Source organism: Triturus cristatus, chromosome 10 (assembly GCF_964204655.1).
Source record: "Triturus cristatus chromosome 10, aTriCri1.1, whole genome shotgun sequence".
NCBI lineage: Eukaryota > Metazoa > Chordata > Amphibia > Caudata > Salamandridae > Triturus > Triturus cristatus.
The window spans coordinates 915,240,259-915,257,162 of NC_140593.1; positions in this window are offsets into that span (position 1 = coordinate 915,240,259).

A 16,904-nucleotide genomic window follows, 5' to 3' on the forward strand; every position below is an offset into this window, starting at 1 on the left:
ATACGTGCCACAACAAGCAGAAAAATGCTTTGTACAAGTACAGTCAGCATAGCAGCTAGTCCATATACCATGAAGGGAGATGTCATCATGAAAAGACAATAGAGCCTAACCTCCCTCCCTCCCCTTGCTATAAAGCAGTATTATTATATAGTAGAGGATCTCTGGGCTTTGTCAGCTGACCCCATACTTCAGCCTTTAGATGGTAGATCTACATCACAGGTGCTGTCTCGCTCTTCTCCCTGGAAAGGCTCCTCTCCAAGTGTGTACTACCTATTTGTGTATTCTAATAAGACCAAAGTACTTTGTCCAAACATCAGCTGCATCGGTATGGTTTGTCTAAGCGCTAAGGCCTGGCCAGAACAAAATAACAAGGTACATTGTTGCTCGACCTTGCTCACAATGTTCAGTCAAAATCCCTGGAACTTTATACAAGGATGAGTTCTCATGTGAAAACAGCCATAGAAATATTGCAAAAATACAAGTTGTGTAGTAACATGCGCAAAGCAGCAGGCAAGCTGCAGAATGCTCATGCTAACTTAGAGAAAATGACAATGTCCCTATGGACCATGTGACAGGCAGCTCGCACAGGTAAATGATGTGGGGAAGTGAGGCGTGGTGGGGCGGGGTGGGTGTAGTGGAATTCGACATACTACGGGAATGTGAAAACTAATCAAATAAATAAATAAATAAAACCAATTACCTTGCGCTTGCCGCATTGCAGACTTCGGCGATGCAGCGAGAGAAAGGTTTGTTGTTTTTTTTATTTATTTAGTTTGTTTTCACATTCCCATTGTATGTCAGATTTCACTACCGTGCATTAGCACCCCACAGCATTTAACTGTGCGAGCCGCCGCTGTCTGTTGACTGTGAATGTGATCAGGCATTTATAAAGGTGACAATATTCCCAGATAATGAATCTACCCCACTTGGACTATAGGAAGTTTCTGCTTGCAGAAGGGATCAAAAGCTTAAATATCTAAATGTAATTCATGTAGGGGGGATAGGATGATTCTTTCTTTGTCATGATTTTCTTATTTCACTATGCGCACAAACTCATATTTGCAGACACAGATGTCATAGATGTAGTTATTTCAAAAGGCCACTCAGGTTTTAGAAGAAGTAAAAACATGTTGCCTTTCTATGCAACATCTCACATGTTCAATCCTGTAGTGAGATATCAACATAAAAAATATGAAATGCACTATGCTTTTGAGCAGATCTTATTTGAATTGAAACAGGTGCTGAATAATTGCTTCATAATTTGTTTTTCCTTGCACCATTATTTAGTCAAGTCTGCCAAGCAGAGCCGGTCTTTGCTAAGATAGAGTCCTGGGCGTAGGGGGGCAGACATTTTGCGCCCCTGCAAATGGTAGTTAATTAACCCATGCACTTAGCCCACTCCAATTAGTACACTTCACACATATATATTTGTGAATAAAATACACCAGTCGTGCAATTGTATTTTAGTGGGAATTCATAGTTTTATAACATGCATGGTCTCTACGTTACATCATTGACCTCATAAATCACAGTGGTCAGTCATAACACAAGACGACAAGGCCATAAATCATTACTACAGGGTCACAAATCATTCTGAGTGCCAGAGATCATTCTAAGAGGATTATAAATAATATTTACTTGACAGGTCATAAATCAATGTTTGACATGTCATAATATCATCTCTGACATATACAAATCATTCTGACAGGATCATAAATCATAATTTCATGATAGGTCATAAATCACCTCTGCCATATATCAGTCAAGTTTTTGTTATTTGATTGTCATAGTTATGATACCTTTTTGTTGTTAAGGCCATCGCCCTGCTGCATTTTGTGGTCCTAAAGTTTTTGTTAGTTTCTTGTTGGTTCATTCTTCAATAATGAGGGGGTAACCTCTTACTGCTGTTAGGCCCAACTCGCTGCCTTGTCTATTCCTTTTGTGCCCTTCCAACTGGCTCTGGGCTGCGAGTGCCATGCTCCTCTTACTCCCCCGTCGGCCTACTTACCCTGCAGTAAGGCATCCCCAAGAAAGTGGCCTCCTTCCAGCATACCACCCTCCAGTGTGCCTCCTTTACCAACCAATGTACCCTTTTAACCACTCGCCTGCGCGCTCCGTCCTGTGGCAATGTTGCTGTTCTGGTGTGGATGGGTGTGTCGTGAATTTCCCAAGAGCTGCCCCTGCTCCACAAACGTACTTTCTGCAGGGGCAAAAACCCGCTTGCCCCCAGCAGAGGTGCAGTGGAGTCCACCCATAAGGGGGTTTAAAACATTATCTGGGTCCCCATTGCCAAGTGTTTTTACACCCACCTTGGTGTGCCTTGTCCTCCCTTGAGGGCTAGCGGGGTCCACCCCCTTGTTTTTGCTGTTATGGAGGCTGAAACAGGTATTTTCGGACTCCCAGCAGCGGTTTTTGAACTGGCACTTTAAGCCCCCTTCAGGGCGGCCTCTGCCATAAATGAGGCATCAGGGGGTCCTGTTTGTGTTCACTGCTCAGTACCTGGATGAGCAGGGTATGGCCCCTGAACACAAACATCCCTGGACCTCCGCCAGTGCACCTAAATCACCAATAGCTTAGTTGCACCACACAGATGACTGTTTTGTTGATGTTTGTAAGCAGGGGTCAGAGTGAAGGAAGGGCAAGTAAGGGGGCTAAATGGGTGTTAAAAACAAAACAAATCACCCACAGTATAATAATGAAAGACTGAAATCACTTTAAACTGGCTAAGCAGATTGAAACAAACAGGCAGGTGCAAGGATAAGGCTAGAGGAAGATGAGAAGGGCGGTGCTGTTGGCATCACCTTATTGCATACAGCTCCATGCCCCACACAGAATATTTGCACCCTGAGTCTTGGCCCAGGCGCCCGTGCTAAAGGCCGGCCCTGCTGCTACTTAATGTGGTACTTCAAAACTGCCTAATTTTAATCAGAACTTCCAGGATATGGGGGTTTGGGGATGTGCAAAAAAAGCAAAACCAGGACATTTGTGAAAATGCTTACATTTTTATTAAAAACTCCTACAATATCTTACTTAAAGGCTTTATTTAACCCTTCTTTTATTGACCCTGCACTGCTAAGTGGGAAAAAGGAGGTTTGGCAGGAGAGTGGTGTTTTTGTACACTTTCCCTGATTCATGGTGTGCTAAATAAGCATTTCTCCCTAAGTAGCCAGGAGCAAAACAAAAGACTACAGGAGCCGGGACTAAACAGGTATGTTGATGTCCCAACCTCCTTTGGCAGTCTTTGGCCCCTACACCCCCACCCCACCCTGAAACTTATCTTTTACTCAGCCCCACCCCTAGGTAGCATCTTCCTCCTGAGTCTCTTGCCCCCACCCTCCTTCCGCTAGTCCCCCTCCTTCTTGTCCCCAGTCCCTGTGGCACCCATCACGCACAATTAGTAGCATGAAATACATGGTGCTGGAAGGGAATAGTTACTTTAACCCCCTCCACCCGACTCACACTTTAATTCAAGGTGGAAGGAGGGGGCTAAAGAAACGGCTCTCTCCAGTACCATGCATTTGATGCTGGAAAGCATGATGGCCTGGTGGTAACAGAGTGAATGCAGCTTTACATTTTAAATCTGCACTCTCTCTGGCACCAAACATTTGTCTTCACCGCTCAGTCATGCTTTGTAGTGCTGGCTTGCTGGCCTTATATCTGGGTGTTATAAATGGGGGTCTCTAGTTGGCAAGGATATGCCCATTTGTCCAAGGAGGGACCCTTCCTTCTAGTCAGATTAAGGGAGTTACGCTCCTAAAATAACCCCTGCTCACCCACTTAGTAGCTTGGCATGAGCAGGCTTATCTTAGATGCAGTGTGTAAAGCATTTGCACATAACCAACAGTAACACACTGAAAGCACTACAAAAGGACACCACACCAGTTTAGAAAAATATCCAATATTTCATATACTTAAAACAAGACCAAAACGATAAAAATCCACCATACCGTACTTAGAAATCTTCAGTCATCAAAATAGACTTGAAATATAGGTCCTTGAAGTCGATAGCTCTGTCTGAGGCTATCACGGCATTGTGAACAACAAATCAAAACAGTTCTGGCTGACCGCTATGTCGCAGGCAAGCTACGGTGTTGGGAAGACCAACAAAACAGTACCTTTAGAAATGTTGGCCGTTGGCACCCTCTTGATGAGCCCTGAAAGGCCGGCGTCTGCAGGCATCGGTTCCCGAGGTCGGTGCAGGAGTCGTCGGGTCCTTGAAGTCTCACGCGCTGCAGATCAAACTCGCCGCGGTTGAAGTCAGGAGCGCCGGCAGGCATCGGCGCTGCGGTGCAAAGTGCAGTGGTGCGGCGTGAGATGCCCTCAGGTCATGGTGCAGGCAGCGGCTTGGTGACGGTCATCCAGTGGCGTCGTTGAGACCAGGGCTGCAGTGCAAAGTGATGCGGTGCTTGTCGTGGTGCTGGCAAGTCACGGTGCAAGCAGCAGTATCGCCGTTGCTGAAGCACTGTCATCGGCTGACGAACTGGAATCGATGGCGCCAGCGTCGGTAGACCAATGCTGCGGTGTGGGATGAGGACGGTGCGTCGTGTAAATTTTGAGCGGTGCCCTCGAACCACGGTGCAAGCAGCAGCGTCAATGTTGACATGTAGCGGCGTCGTCGGGATACCAGGGCGATGCCCACAGGTTGCGGTGCTAGCAGCAGCTCGGTGGAGGCATCAGGTGGCAGTGTTGGTGAGGCCAGGGTTGCGGTGCCGCATTTTGACGGTGCCCTCTGCAGTGCCTTCAGGACACGGAGTCAGCAGCGGCATCGTAGAGAGCGTTGGGTTGCTTTTGCTTCTGTTGCAGCACAAAACACACAGTACCCAGTTTTGAGGGCAGAAGAACTTGCAGTCTTTGCTGTTCCTGAGACTGCTTGAACAGAGGGAAAGCTCTACCTCAAGCCCTTGGAGAAATTCACAAAAAACAATTGCAGAAAGTTTAGTCCAGTCCTTTCACTGCCCAAGACAGCAAAGCACACAGCAAAGTTGTAGTCTCTCCTCACAGCTTCTCAAGCTCTTCTTCTTGGCAGTCTTCTTGGTTCCAAAAGAGATCTAAAGTTCAGGGGTTTGGGCCCCACTTGTTATAGCTCAAAATCCTTTGTTCTCTGGGGGCAGAGAGTGTCTGTGTCCAGCCAGAACCAGTCTGTCCTCTCTCATGCAGTTTCCTTGCAGGAGTGGAGACAGCATTGTCAGAGGTAGACCAGGCCCGTTCAGAGGAAAGAAAATCTCCACCCCCAACTCTAAATACAGCCCAGGTCTATTCAGCCCTTCCGTGACCCATCTAGACTCTCTGGAGCCACTGCTCCTCCCCAGCCCCTGTCATCCCAAAGCCAGACAGTCCATCCACAAACCCAGTAGAGGCACACTGGATGACTGAGCAAGAAAATACCTACTTTCTAAAAGTGGTATTTTCAAACACAGAATGTAAAAATTACCTTCACTAAAAGATGCATCTTGATATTCTGAGTTCAGGCATACTAAACTTTATTTTTCTACCTTGTTCCCAGGGGTAGTTATATTTCCAAGATGTTATAAACAAACTCCCCATTCTGTCCTATGGTGACAGGTAGCCTTGCAATAGTGAAAAACAAAATTGAAAGTAATTCACTATCAGGACATGCCACACACACCAGGGCATGTCCTACCTTTCACATACACTGCACCCTGCCCACAGGGGTACCTTGGGCCTACCTTAGGGGTCATTGATATATAAGGAAAGGACATTTTTGGACCTGGCAAGTGGGTGCACTTGCCAAGTCCACATGGTAGTAGTAGACTGCACACAGGCTCTGCAATGGCAGGCCAGAGTTACATTTACAGACTGCTTGTGTGGGTGGCACAATCAGTGCTGCAAGCCCACTAGCAACATTTGATTAACGGGCCCTGAGCACACACAGGGCACTGTACTAGGGACTGATTAGTAAATCAAATCAGCCAATCATTGAAACACCCATCCATAACAATAATTTACAACAGGAGCACTTGCACTTTAACATTGAACAGCAGTGAGAAAGTGTGCAGAGACAGTAAATCAGCAAAAACAGAGTCAAAACCGGGAGATCAGAAAGCAAAAAGTCTGGGGAAACTCGACAAAAGATTTCAAGGCTAACACTGGGCCACTGTATATTTTGTGACAGACATGTTTAGTGTCTTTCACAAAAATACCGCAATTTTGTTCCTTTTGGCTGCACTTTCTTTATTTTGAGGTTACAAGATTTAGCAAAACAGACCGCAAAATTCTGGGGATTTGTCTAGTGGTCCTGCTTGCTAGTAGACTTATACTCAATCTAAAATACACATGTTTTTTGTACCAGTCTGGCTGTCTTAAATTATTCTAAGGTATCAAAGTCACATAGAAAGCCTCAAATGCAAAATTAGAATGTGCTAAGGCATCCAACCAAGCACAAAGCCAGGAATTCTAGAGTCCCTCACTGATTTTTCATGTGAATGCTGTTGTGAACATTTGTAAAGCCATTTAAAAACCACAGCTTTGATGTAGAGTCCCGGCATATTGTCACAATCAAATCCCATGGATGGATTTCTTGTCAATTTCATATCAAAAGCAAAACAAATCTCTCTTTGAGGAAGGTGCTGAAAAATACGCCGTCGTTTTGCGTTTCTTTTTCCTAAATGCTGTCATGAATATGGCTATGTTTCTGTCTTGCCTTCTGTAAAGCAATTTATGGATTAGTGACACCATCCACATTGCAGGTGTGCTAGAGAAACTGCATAAATAAAATAAATAAAACAATGTATTAATTAATATGCATGTTACTTTTATTCTACATCGGCCAATGCTAAACTACCTCCACTTCTCCATTCCTTGCAGTGATCCTAAGATGAGTGATTTAGGAAACTAATGTAATTTACTTTGACATAATTATGTGTAATAGTATGAGCATGTATTATAAGGAATAAAGTACCCCCTGCTGTACATGATAAGAATATTGCAAGTCATCTCAGAGTTCCGTAACCTTATAAATGAACCTGGCCTTAACCCATTCCCCATGCTCTGTTACAACCTCACATATTACATCACTCATGACATGTTCTATATTATCATTGATAACATCACTGCAAAATTTTGAAATGACATAATTGATGACAACACTGTGCCTTGCAGAGCACAAGGGAATTATTACTTTAGGGAATGAGTTATAGTTACTTGGGATAACTATAGCTAGTGAATTTCATTGGTTTCATTTCTTCCAACCCCTCGTAGACAGCCAACCTCATGCCACGCACAGCCTTCAGCCCTGCTCTCAACACCCACTGGTGCCCAACACCCCCCAGCTGTGTATAAGCCATGCAGAGCAGAGGGTGGGGCACAAGGCCTGGCACCCAAACTTCTACAGGTGCACATGGTTAAATATAAGGGGTAACAAGAATGCCAGGTTTGGAAAACCAATCCCAAGCAGATGGGTGGACTTAGCATTGAAACTTTTCGGTTTCTCCCCCAATTACATAATAATCTTCCTTTTTCATGGAAAACATTTCATTCCAATTCCGTATTATTATATGATCTATTTAATACATCATTTTATTGTTCCAAATACTTCATTTGACAGGTTGTGATTTAAACTGCAATCACTCATCTAACCCAATGCATTTCGGGTCGAGAATGACCCTTCATCAGGGGTCTCTGAAAACAAAATGAAACAAGAGCCAGTTCAGTCCAAACTATTTAAAAGAATACAAAAATGGTCATAGCTAATCATTGTAAATCCCTGTGCTTAAAGGAACGTGGATCTCTTTGAGAAGGTGTCAGTGTGCTCGACACCACGGAACGTGAATAATCAAAAGTGCGGTCGTTCTTCAATACTAACATGCTTGTCTGAAAAAAACTTTTAAAGTTGTACCATCACGTATTAAACGCTTGTGCTCAGTGTTCATACCATAAAACTAGTGGGTGCTTATACGAACTAAAAATGGTGCATTCTTAAGAAAAATAATCGTGACCCTGTAAACCAAATAAAGGTGCTCCGTATCTTTGGAGTAGCATCTAAACGAATCCGCGTGCCTCTGTTGCAAACCGACTGTTACTAACAAACAAATCTCTAAGTGCATTACCTTAGTAACCTAATTAGAAAAATCGAGTCAAAGGTAATCTATACCTTCCGAAAAAAAGGCCCATCACCGCGTGAAATTATGCTCCGCTTACCCGTTGCATCAAAAAGTGATCGGCGCTCCTGTGTTAGATACAAGCCGTGGGCTCAGAGTTACTGAGTGCCGTAGTCAACGTCATGAAAACGAGCTAGCGTCACTAATATTTTAAAAGTTACCGCCTTCTTAAAATGAAAGCAGCCCCTTAGAGAGATGTGGGTTCCACTCAGGAGTACAATAAAGTTACCAAATACAAAAACCAAAAACCAATGAAACCAAATAAAAACATTTACTACAATCAAAATAATTTCCCCAAATCATGAAATAACAAACATTCTATTGCAAATGAAAAACGAAATGGAACTTCAAGGATGTAATTAACTAAACATCCTCCAGCACCTTTAATATAAGAGGTGTAATTTTAAGTATGACAGAGATGCTGACTTTTTTGAAAGATCAGAACAACAAAACTATAAAAGTGGGCCTATTGGCATTATCAAGTGCTCAGACTATCAACATATATACAACATTCATTTGTCTTGGTCAAACATTATCAATAATTATGAAGAAATGCATTTTTCATTAATTCACACAAATCAATGTTCAATATAAGCAATTGTCATTAAAAATATTATAAAGCCTTATTAAAAAACATCAACACATCTTTGTATCTTTTTTTTTTTACATTTTCAGGCTTAAAGTGCAGCCATTGAACCAACCACAAGGGAGCACTGCACTCCAGTTGAAGTGCATAGAGCTTTACTAAGGAGTGCTTAAAAAACATATGGTTAGCTCTCCTAGGACCATGAATTTAATGACCCACAAGACTTACTGTTTTTTTTTTAGTTATTTTAGTTATAGCTTTTGTTTTGATTAAAAACCATAAAAAGCATACAACAAGATACAATTGTACAACACATCACAGTAATGGATACCAGCTAAATACATGTTTTCAACTCATCACACATACATGTAAATAATACAGAATTAAAATTGGTGATAAAATCAATAAACTATTGATTACAATTTCAAGCCCTTCCCTTTGTGGACTAGGTTTACAGCAAATGGATATCTGCTTAGAAAGAAGACAATTGGCTGGGATGTATCTGTCTATAAATTTCGTAATGCTTCTAGGTATTTTCTGGTTTCCATATTGCGACAAATAGGTTTGTGATAGGTTTGATCCATTTTTTCCTTTTTATGGCATATGCTGGGCAGACAAAAAAACATATGGGAATCATTTTCTGCAGCATTGAAAGAGCATAGTGTACAGTAAACCATCCTGGTATCAACAGAATTGCATGACCATTTAAATGTATTACATTTAATCTGGAGGACATCAAAGCGGAACTTTGTATAAAGTGACGTGGCTAGTTGCAGTTGCACTTTGTCCAGATATGTTTCGACAATAGTGAATAGTTTAACACATAGGAACTGCAATGTCAACATTCTTATTTTAGGGCATTGGTGGACGCTACTTTGTATATACTTCCAATAAGAACTTTTCAGGACCTTTTTTGAGTGAATTGTTAGCAGGTTAGGAGCATCCCAAAAAGCTTAAGCCTAATTTATGAAACTAGCTACGCACATGTCAAACCCAAAGAAGTGTTGTGTGGTGATGAAGAATCAATATCTCAATTAATCCCTCTCTGTAACTCTTCATGCTCTTAATTTTTTTGTTGTAGGCATGGGGGGGGGGGGGAGTCCCATTGCCCCCACGGCCTCACCGGGTCCAATGTCAGCACCATTCCTGGGTGCCACGGGAGCTGGAAATTAAAAAAAATATTTATATATAAGCGAATGGGGTGTCTGGCCTCCCTCTCCAAGTCAACATTGGCCCAGTGGACCTCATCCCCAGAGGCTGAAATACATTTAAGGAGAGGGGGTGTGTGTCCCCCTCCCTGAGCCTGTATAGGCCTCAGAGACCCCTTCCACCAGAGCTGTATTATTTTTTTAAGGGGAGGGGGTGACGATCCCCTCCCTGTTACTTTACTGCCTCTAGAGACCCTTTTCCTGGGGCCATATTTTTTTTAAGCAGAGGGCGTTGCACGCCGCCTCCACAAGTCTTTACTAGCCTCTGGGACCCCATCCCCCAAGGTCTCTAGTGAGTGCCCCGGTGCCCACCCAGAGCACCTACAACACATAATGTTGGGGGGAGCCTCAAACCCGTGGCCTTGCCTACTCCTCTGCATACACCCATCCTGGATCCAGTGGGAGCTGGTTTTGCTCACGCTGGGTTGGAGCAGATTTTCTTTCTGCTTCCAGCAGGCGGGAACTGTTTCATGGCAGGGAAGAAATCTTAGGCTCCAACCTGGCAGAGACATTTTTGCAGCACACATTTTTTTCTCTGCCCGCACTCTTACACAGCTGGCCCAGGGGCATAGGGTCCCTGAGGCATCAGAGAGGCTCAGGGAGGGGGCTGTACCCACTTCACCTAAATTTAATATTGACCCAGAGGGATTGGGTCTCCAGCTCCTCAATGGGGCTTGGTGATCGGGGGTGCACACCTCTTCCCCTATTATGGAATTTCAATCAAGGGAATGGTGTTTCCAGCTATCTTTGGAGGCTCCGGGAGGGGAGACTGCACTCTGCCCCTCTCTTTTAATTTAGTATCAGCCCCAGTCAGACAAAAACATGTGGTTTATTTTGACCATAGTCTTTAAAACACTTACACTATAATAAGAAAAGTTTTACAGAGAATAAGAATTATTTCATGAAATTATAATACCATTCCAATCTAAAACCATAACTATACTCGAAGTGGATAGCATTAAAATTCCATCAAATGTGTACACCAATAAAATACTCTGACACTTGCTAGAAATTCATTCTCAGACATTGAAAATCTCCTCAAAGCAAATAATACATCTAAAAACTGCATATTCACTAGTAAGTTGGCTTCTTGCTATCTTTTCCTAATACTATACTTTTGTAAAATTGGTCTCAGCTATTTTTCTGTTGTACTAGGAACCACAGAAAATCTAGAAAAATGTGCATTAAATCCCCTTTCATGTTAAGACCAAACTTACACATTTTATCCTTGTTTAAAAAATAGCCCTGCTCTTGAGAAATTAAAACCAGATTAATGCCACATCTAAATTTCAGGAAGGTCGATCCTAAATATGCGTTTATTAGACTATCTAAGTAGTGGAATTATTCCTCCTCCAACCATGAGGTCATCACAGGAGATATTTATTTCTTATTCCGTAAATATCTCAAGTCATCCTCCCTGACCATAGCTTGATTCACTCTACGGACTCAGTTTTACTAACTGTTGATAGGTCCGTCACAACACGTTTTTATTGTCAGGTCCTTGCTTATCTCATTGATCCTTGCCCTGGCAGATCTAGCCCAGAATAATACACTATCCATAATTTCGTTTTTACAAAGAGTTGATATTTCTGGGAACACTTCCCTATCTATTCTGGACCAGAATTTTTGCTTTTCCCCTGTTGCAAAATAGCCCCATGTAGTTAGGCATGTTTCTCTACTCTAATAGCCTGGATCATAGCAGAAGTAAGTAAGGAGAGTAATCTTTGTAAACTTCTCCCCTCTTAGCGATCCCAATTTGATTTCCCAATTATACAGAGTACCTCCACCCCATATTGAAATTGAGGCAGAATCATTCCCTGATACATCGCAAATACTGGTCTTAGAGATGGACATCTGTTCATTTTATCAAATTTCTTGAGTCCCCCTACTGAGGAAAGAGCTTTTACCCAGAGGGAATCAATATGCTCTTTCCATGACAGGTTCCTCACTAACCACATCTCCAAGTACTTGTAGCAATTAACAATCGAGGTTTAACATTATTTAAAAGCCAATGAACTTCACTTTCTTGTTTCCCAAAAAAAAGCACAATTCTTTCTCCAAATTGATAATTAGTTGTTTACTTATTACAATAGTCAGCAAAAACATCTATCTTCCTCTGTAGACCTATTTCTGCTAATTCTATGATCACTAGATCATCTGCCTAGAGAAGAGAACTTATGTGGGCATCGTTCATTTTGGCACTAAGGCTGTTGGCCAGTTCCAATGCTTTTGGTAAATCCACCCAAAATTTGGAGACCAGTATAGGTGCCAGAACACAATCACAAAGGCCATTCCTAATACCTATTTTCCATGAGAGTGACCCATCAACATCCAATTCCACCTGGGTCCAATTATCTTTATGTAATTCCTGCAGGGTCAAATGTAAACCATATAGGATGTCATAATTTGTTGGTGCTTCCCATAGCAAGGCCCAATCAACTGTGTCAAATGCCGAACGGAAATCCACAAAACAGCCATATAACCCTATGCTCTGATGTTTGTTTAGCAATAGTCCATAGGCTGAAACAGTGATCTACTGTTGAGTAACCCCTTTTAAAACCACCTTGCTCTATGGGGATTATCATAAGAGGAGTTTTTCACCTCACATCTATCAGGTTTATTTGTTTATAGCTCCCCGGGAGGAAGGCTCAAGTTTTTATACATGGGTTTGTTCACTGCCCCTTCCAAATATCTGGGAAAATTCCTGAAGTAAGAATACTCTGGAATAAGAGATTAATCAGACCAGACCACCAATCCATATTTGTTTTTATTATCTGGACCAGCTGCTCTTGTAAGCATTAGTGATGAAATAGTCTTTTTGATCATTTCTAACAAGAAGGATTCTTTTATAGCATTGTTTCAATTAAAAATAACTGGTCGTAGAACGGTTGATGCTCTTTATTATAATGTCCTCCAGGCATACTGACCATGCTTCCAAGCCCACCAGACATGTCAGATTCCTACGCTATTTCCTAAGCCATATCATACCAGATCACAAAATGTTTTAATGTTATTTGTCTCTATTGTTTCTAAATTATTTTTACAGTTTTTTCCTGGTAGGCCTGTTTCTTACTAGCTATTAAACCTTTAAGAATTTCCCTTAGGTCCATAAGACGGGTTCTAACCTCGTTATTCTGTGAGGGCTTTATATGCCTTTCTATTTTCCGTATCAGCCTTTTTAAATTTCTGCACTCTGCTTCATACCAAAGGTTCATTGATTGTTTTCTAAATATATGGAGCTCCTCCCTTAAAAATCTTACACCTTAGATATTATTTCCTCATATTGAGTAATAAAGCCTGAGTATATCTCTTCTACTTTAAGCTCCTTATATTTACATTGGAAGACTTTTAACCGGTGTAAGTACTTCTCATATATTCTTGTAAGCAATCGTCATGGGAAGCTGATTTTTAGAGGAAACACTTTATTTATTTTGCGGGTGTTACCCATGTTGAGCATTGTACTCAGGGGATAGTAATCGCTTCCCTCAAGCTGAGGTACCTCAAAATTCTCTACATGGCTATAAGCCCAGGCTTGGACAAACACATAATCAATTGGGCAGTTATGGTTTCCATAACAAAAGGTTTTCCTTGCCATTGAATATGATGGCATTATACCATTAAGACTGACAAAACCACTTGAGGCAAGGAAATTTAAAAAAGAGGTGTCTCTTGTTGATACAGCATTTACCGGGCAACTGGCCAAGTTTATATTAAATATAGTTGGTAGGTCTTCATACATTTGGTCTGAAATCTCAAGAATTAGTTTATGGTTAGAAGCTCCTAGTAGCACGAGCAAAAGTTGTGTGTACAATGAACACATTTTGACCAAATCGTCCTTGAACATAGTCATAGTCCCTTCATAGACAGTTGGATTTTTCACTTGCAAGTAGACATTAAGAACAATAATGCAATCCACTCCTGCCTGTGACATTGGACAGTTTTACACCGCATGCTAGGATCCAGTTACTTCTGGTCAGTGGGATAACAAAACTTGAGGGGGCCCCTGCAAAACAGATGGAGGGGGCGCCATGCTCCGGACCCAGCCAGGAGCTCTCAAGCCAGGGACCCAATAGATGCCAAGGTTTGAGACTGTGTACTAGTGACTTTTTCATAATCTCAGTGTACTTATTTATGAGTGACATTCAATGAGCAAATGTATGACTGTCAAAGCGACACTTTTGCATGCTAGAAACTCAGGGGCCGATTCCGATCCGGGTCGGAAAGCACTCCAACCGAGTCGGATCCGGAGTGTTTTCCGATCGAGCCGGACCCCTACAGTCCGACCGAGCGAGTACGATGCGCATGTATGCTGTCGGACTCGGTTCGGTCGGACTCCCATAGAAGTCAATGGGAGCCGGTCGTACGACGCATACATGGGCTCCCATTGACTGAATGGGTACATCTCGAACAAGTGCGCCCCCTACAGTGGGTACGCGGCGGTGCCGTCCGTGCCGTACATGCCTGTGTGGGGGAGACCCATGGGTCTCCCGCTGTGTGCGAGTCGTATGGCTGCGGGTGTCGGGGGGTCCGACGCGGACCCCCGAAGTCCGACTCCGGGAGCGTTTGCGAGCCGGACACTCCGGCTCGCACAGGCTGTCCGACGCGTGCATCGTACTGGCTCGGTCGTGAATCGCATCCATTGCACGCCACGGTTAGCTTACAACCGAGACGTACGGAGCGGTTTGGACTCAGAAACGACTCGGTCGGTGAATTTTATCTAGCTCGCATCGTACTGGCTCGCTCGTACAGCTGTACAAGCCGGGCGGAAAACACGCATACGGCTCGTAGTTTTTCCGGCCGGATCACGTTTGGTGCCCTTCTGACCCGGATCGGAATCGGCCCCTAAGCAGTGAAGTCCATTTCACATTCTCCTCACATCATTGCGCAAATCCATATCACATCCTCCTCACATCATCACACATTATTTTACACCTCCTTTGATCACTAGAGCTGAGCTGCTTGCAGTACCATACACAATTTATAACATGCATTAGTTTCTCTGAACAGACAGTGTAAAATTGCCAGGTCATTGTAACTTGGCTATTTGAACACCTTTTATCACAACTTAGAAGTTAGAAATCCAACGCCTGTCCTCTATCTATACAGTGCTAACACTTTAGTATGCTATCAATCTCAAACAGCACAATGACAGACATCACTGACTCACTCTCTCAGGGCCAGCATTAGCACTGGTGGTGCCCAGTGCTACAGTGACCACATTGTCCACAGATTACCTCACTATTATGCTCCATCTGTGCCCCTCATCTCTTCACAGCACCTCTCTCACATCTATTTCATTTGTTTTATAGTGCTACTCATACCAGTGAAGGATGTGTTGGGTGTCAGAGCACTTTACTTCACACACACATTATGCAGAGACAATGAGCCATACATGTGTAAATCAGTCTAGGAAATGGTACATAACACAAAAAGGATTACAAGGTGTAGGAATCACATGCCATCCTTACTAGTAAGCCATGTATTAAGAGTGTTTGAATGAGAAGCACAAACGCAGGATTTAATACCAACCACAGTGGTTGGGATTGGCTTTGGTAATAGGAAAGCATTTCTACTCAAACATACCCCTTTTAGCAACATTAGGAAAATGATAAACTGGGGAAAATATACGATTCTAATCCATACCATGCAGTTTTACATGCAGCTGAGCTCTTTGATGACAGTTTGTAAGGTCACTGTGTTATTAGGTGATTTAACTAATGAACTGCAAGTGTCAAAAGGATCTCTATGACACAAGCAGTAACCCACTGCGCTATTCACATATAATACAGTTCTATTTGCAGGGTACAAATTCTTCAGCAGGCTTTTAATGAACCTTTCTGTGCTACTTTATCGTGAGTTAAAATTGCCACTAAAACTCGGATCTCTCTCCAGTAGGAACATTAATCACATCAGTCATTTCATTCTTCCCTGGACATTTTTATTGTTGCCTGAAAACGGATGGGCACACAACGGAACTCTGCAGAGAGTTCTTCCCACAGCAGCATCCCCCAGCTCAGGACCAGGTGGAGCTGCATACCACCACTTATATTTGATCACCCTTAAAAGTCTACCCCTGCATGCATTATTGGTGCTGCCTTGCCCCGCACTGGTGCTGTATAGTTTGAACTACTCTCGGTCCAGCAAAGTTAACTGGGGTCTGCAGTTACACTTTCATTAACACTTATGGAAGGCTGTTTCTGAAAGGAAATCATGCTTTTCATATTTTAAAAGTAACGCTGCATTTTTGGTTACCTGTATTTGCCAATATTCTTACACCTAATAAGTAAGTGCGCTGGGACAGTTATGGCCTTCATATATAATAAGACTGCTTTGAAAAACCAGAAAGTCAATTTACAGGGCTGCGCTGAACAAGGCGTCTTTATATTAATGTAGCACTAAGCGGCCTCAAAGTTTGTAAGCGTGCAGCTTGTAGCGAAATCAGTAACCAGGGAAAACATAACCATTAACCTCTAACACGTAATTAGAACCAACTTTCCAACTAAAGACATCATCATTCTCACAGATCCGCTGGGCTCGAGGCTCTCACCTTGGACTGCTCCTGGCTGAGCCATCCGGTGGTTGCCAAGGACAAGACGTACAGGGCAGGCTGGCAGTAACCTGTCCCATCCTGCTGTTCGAGGGTCCCTGCTGGCAGGGATGCAGCAGGTCGTAGCCCAACACACACAATTAGCATGCCCTCCCGCGCTGGAAGATCCAGCAGCCGCACGTGACGCTCAGAGAGGCCGAGTGGGCGGGACTGACAGAAGGAGCGCAATCTGTTTTTGCGCACAGGAAAGAAACAATCTATGCAGGCGCGGATCATCCATTGGGCTCAAAGGGCTTCAGCCCCCCGACCCCCCCCCCCCACCCCCTCATGTGTGTCAGTCCGGCTGAGACAGCTTCCCGGGCACACACACAGCTGCACCCGAGCACTTCACAGCTCTTTAAAAGACCATTTACTTGCAAACGGGCTTTGTTGTGTTTTCACCCCTT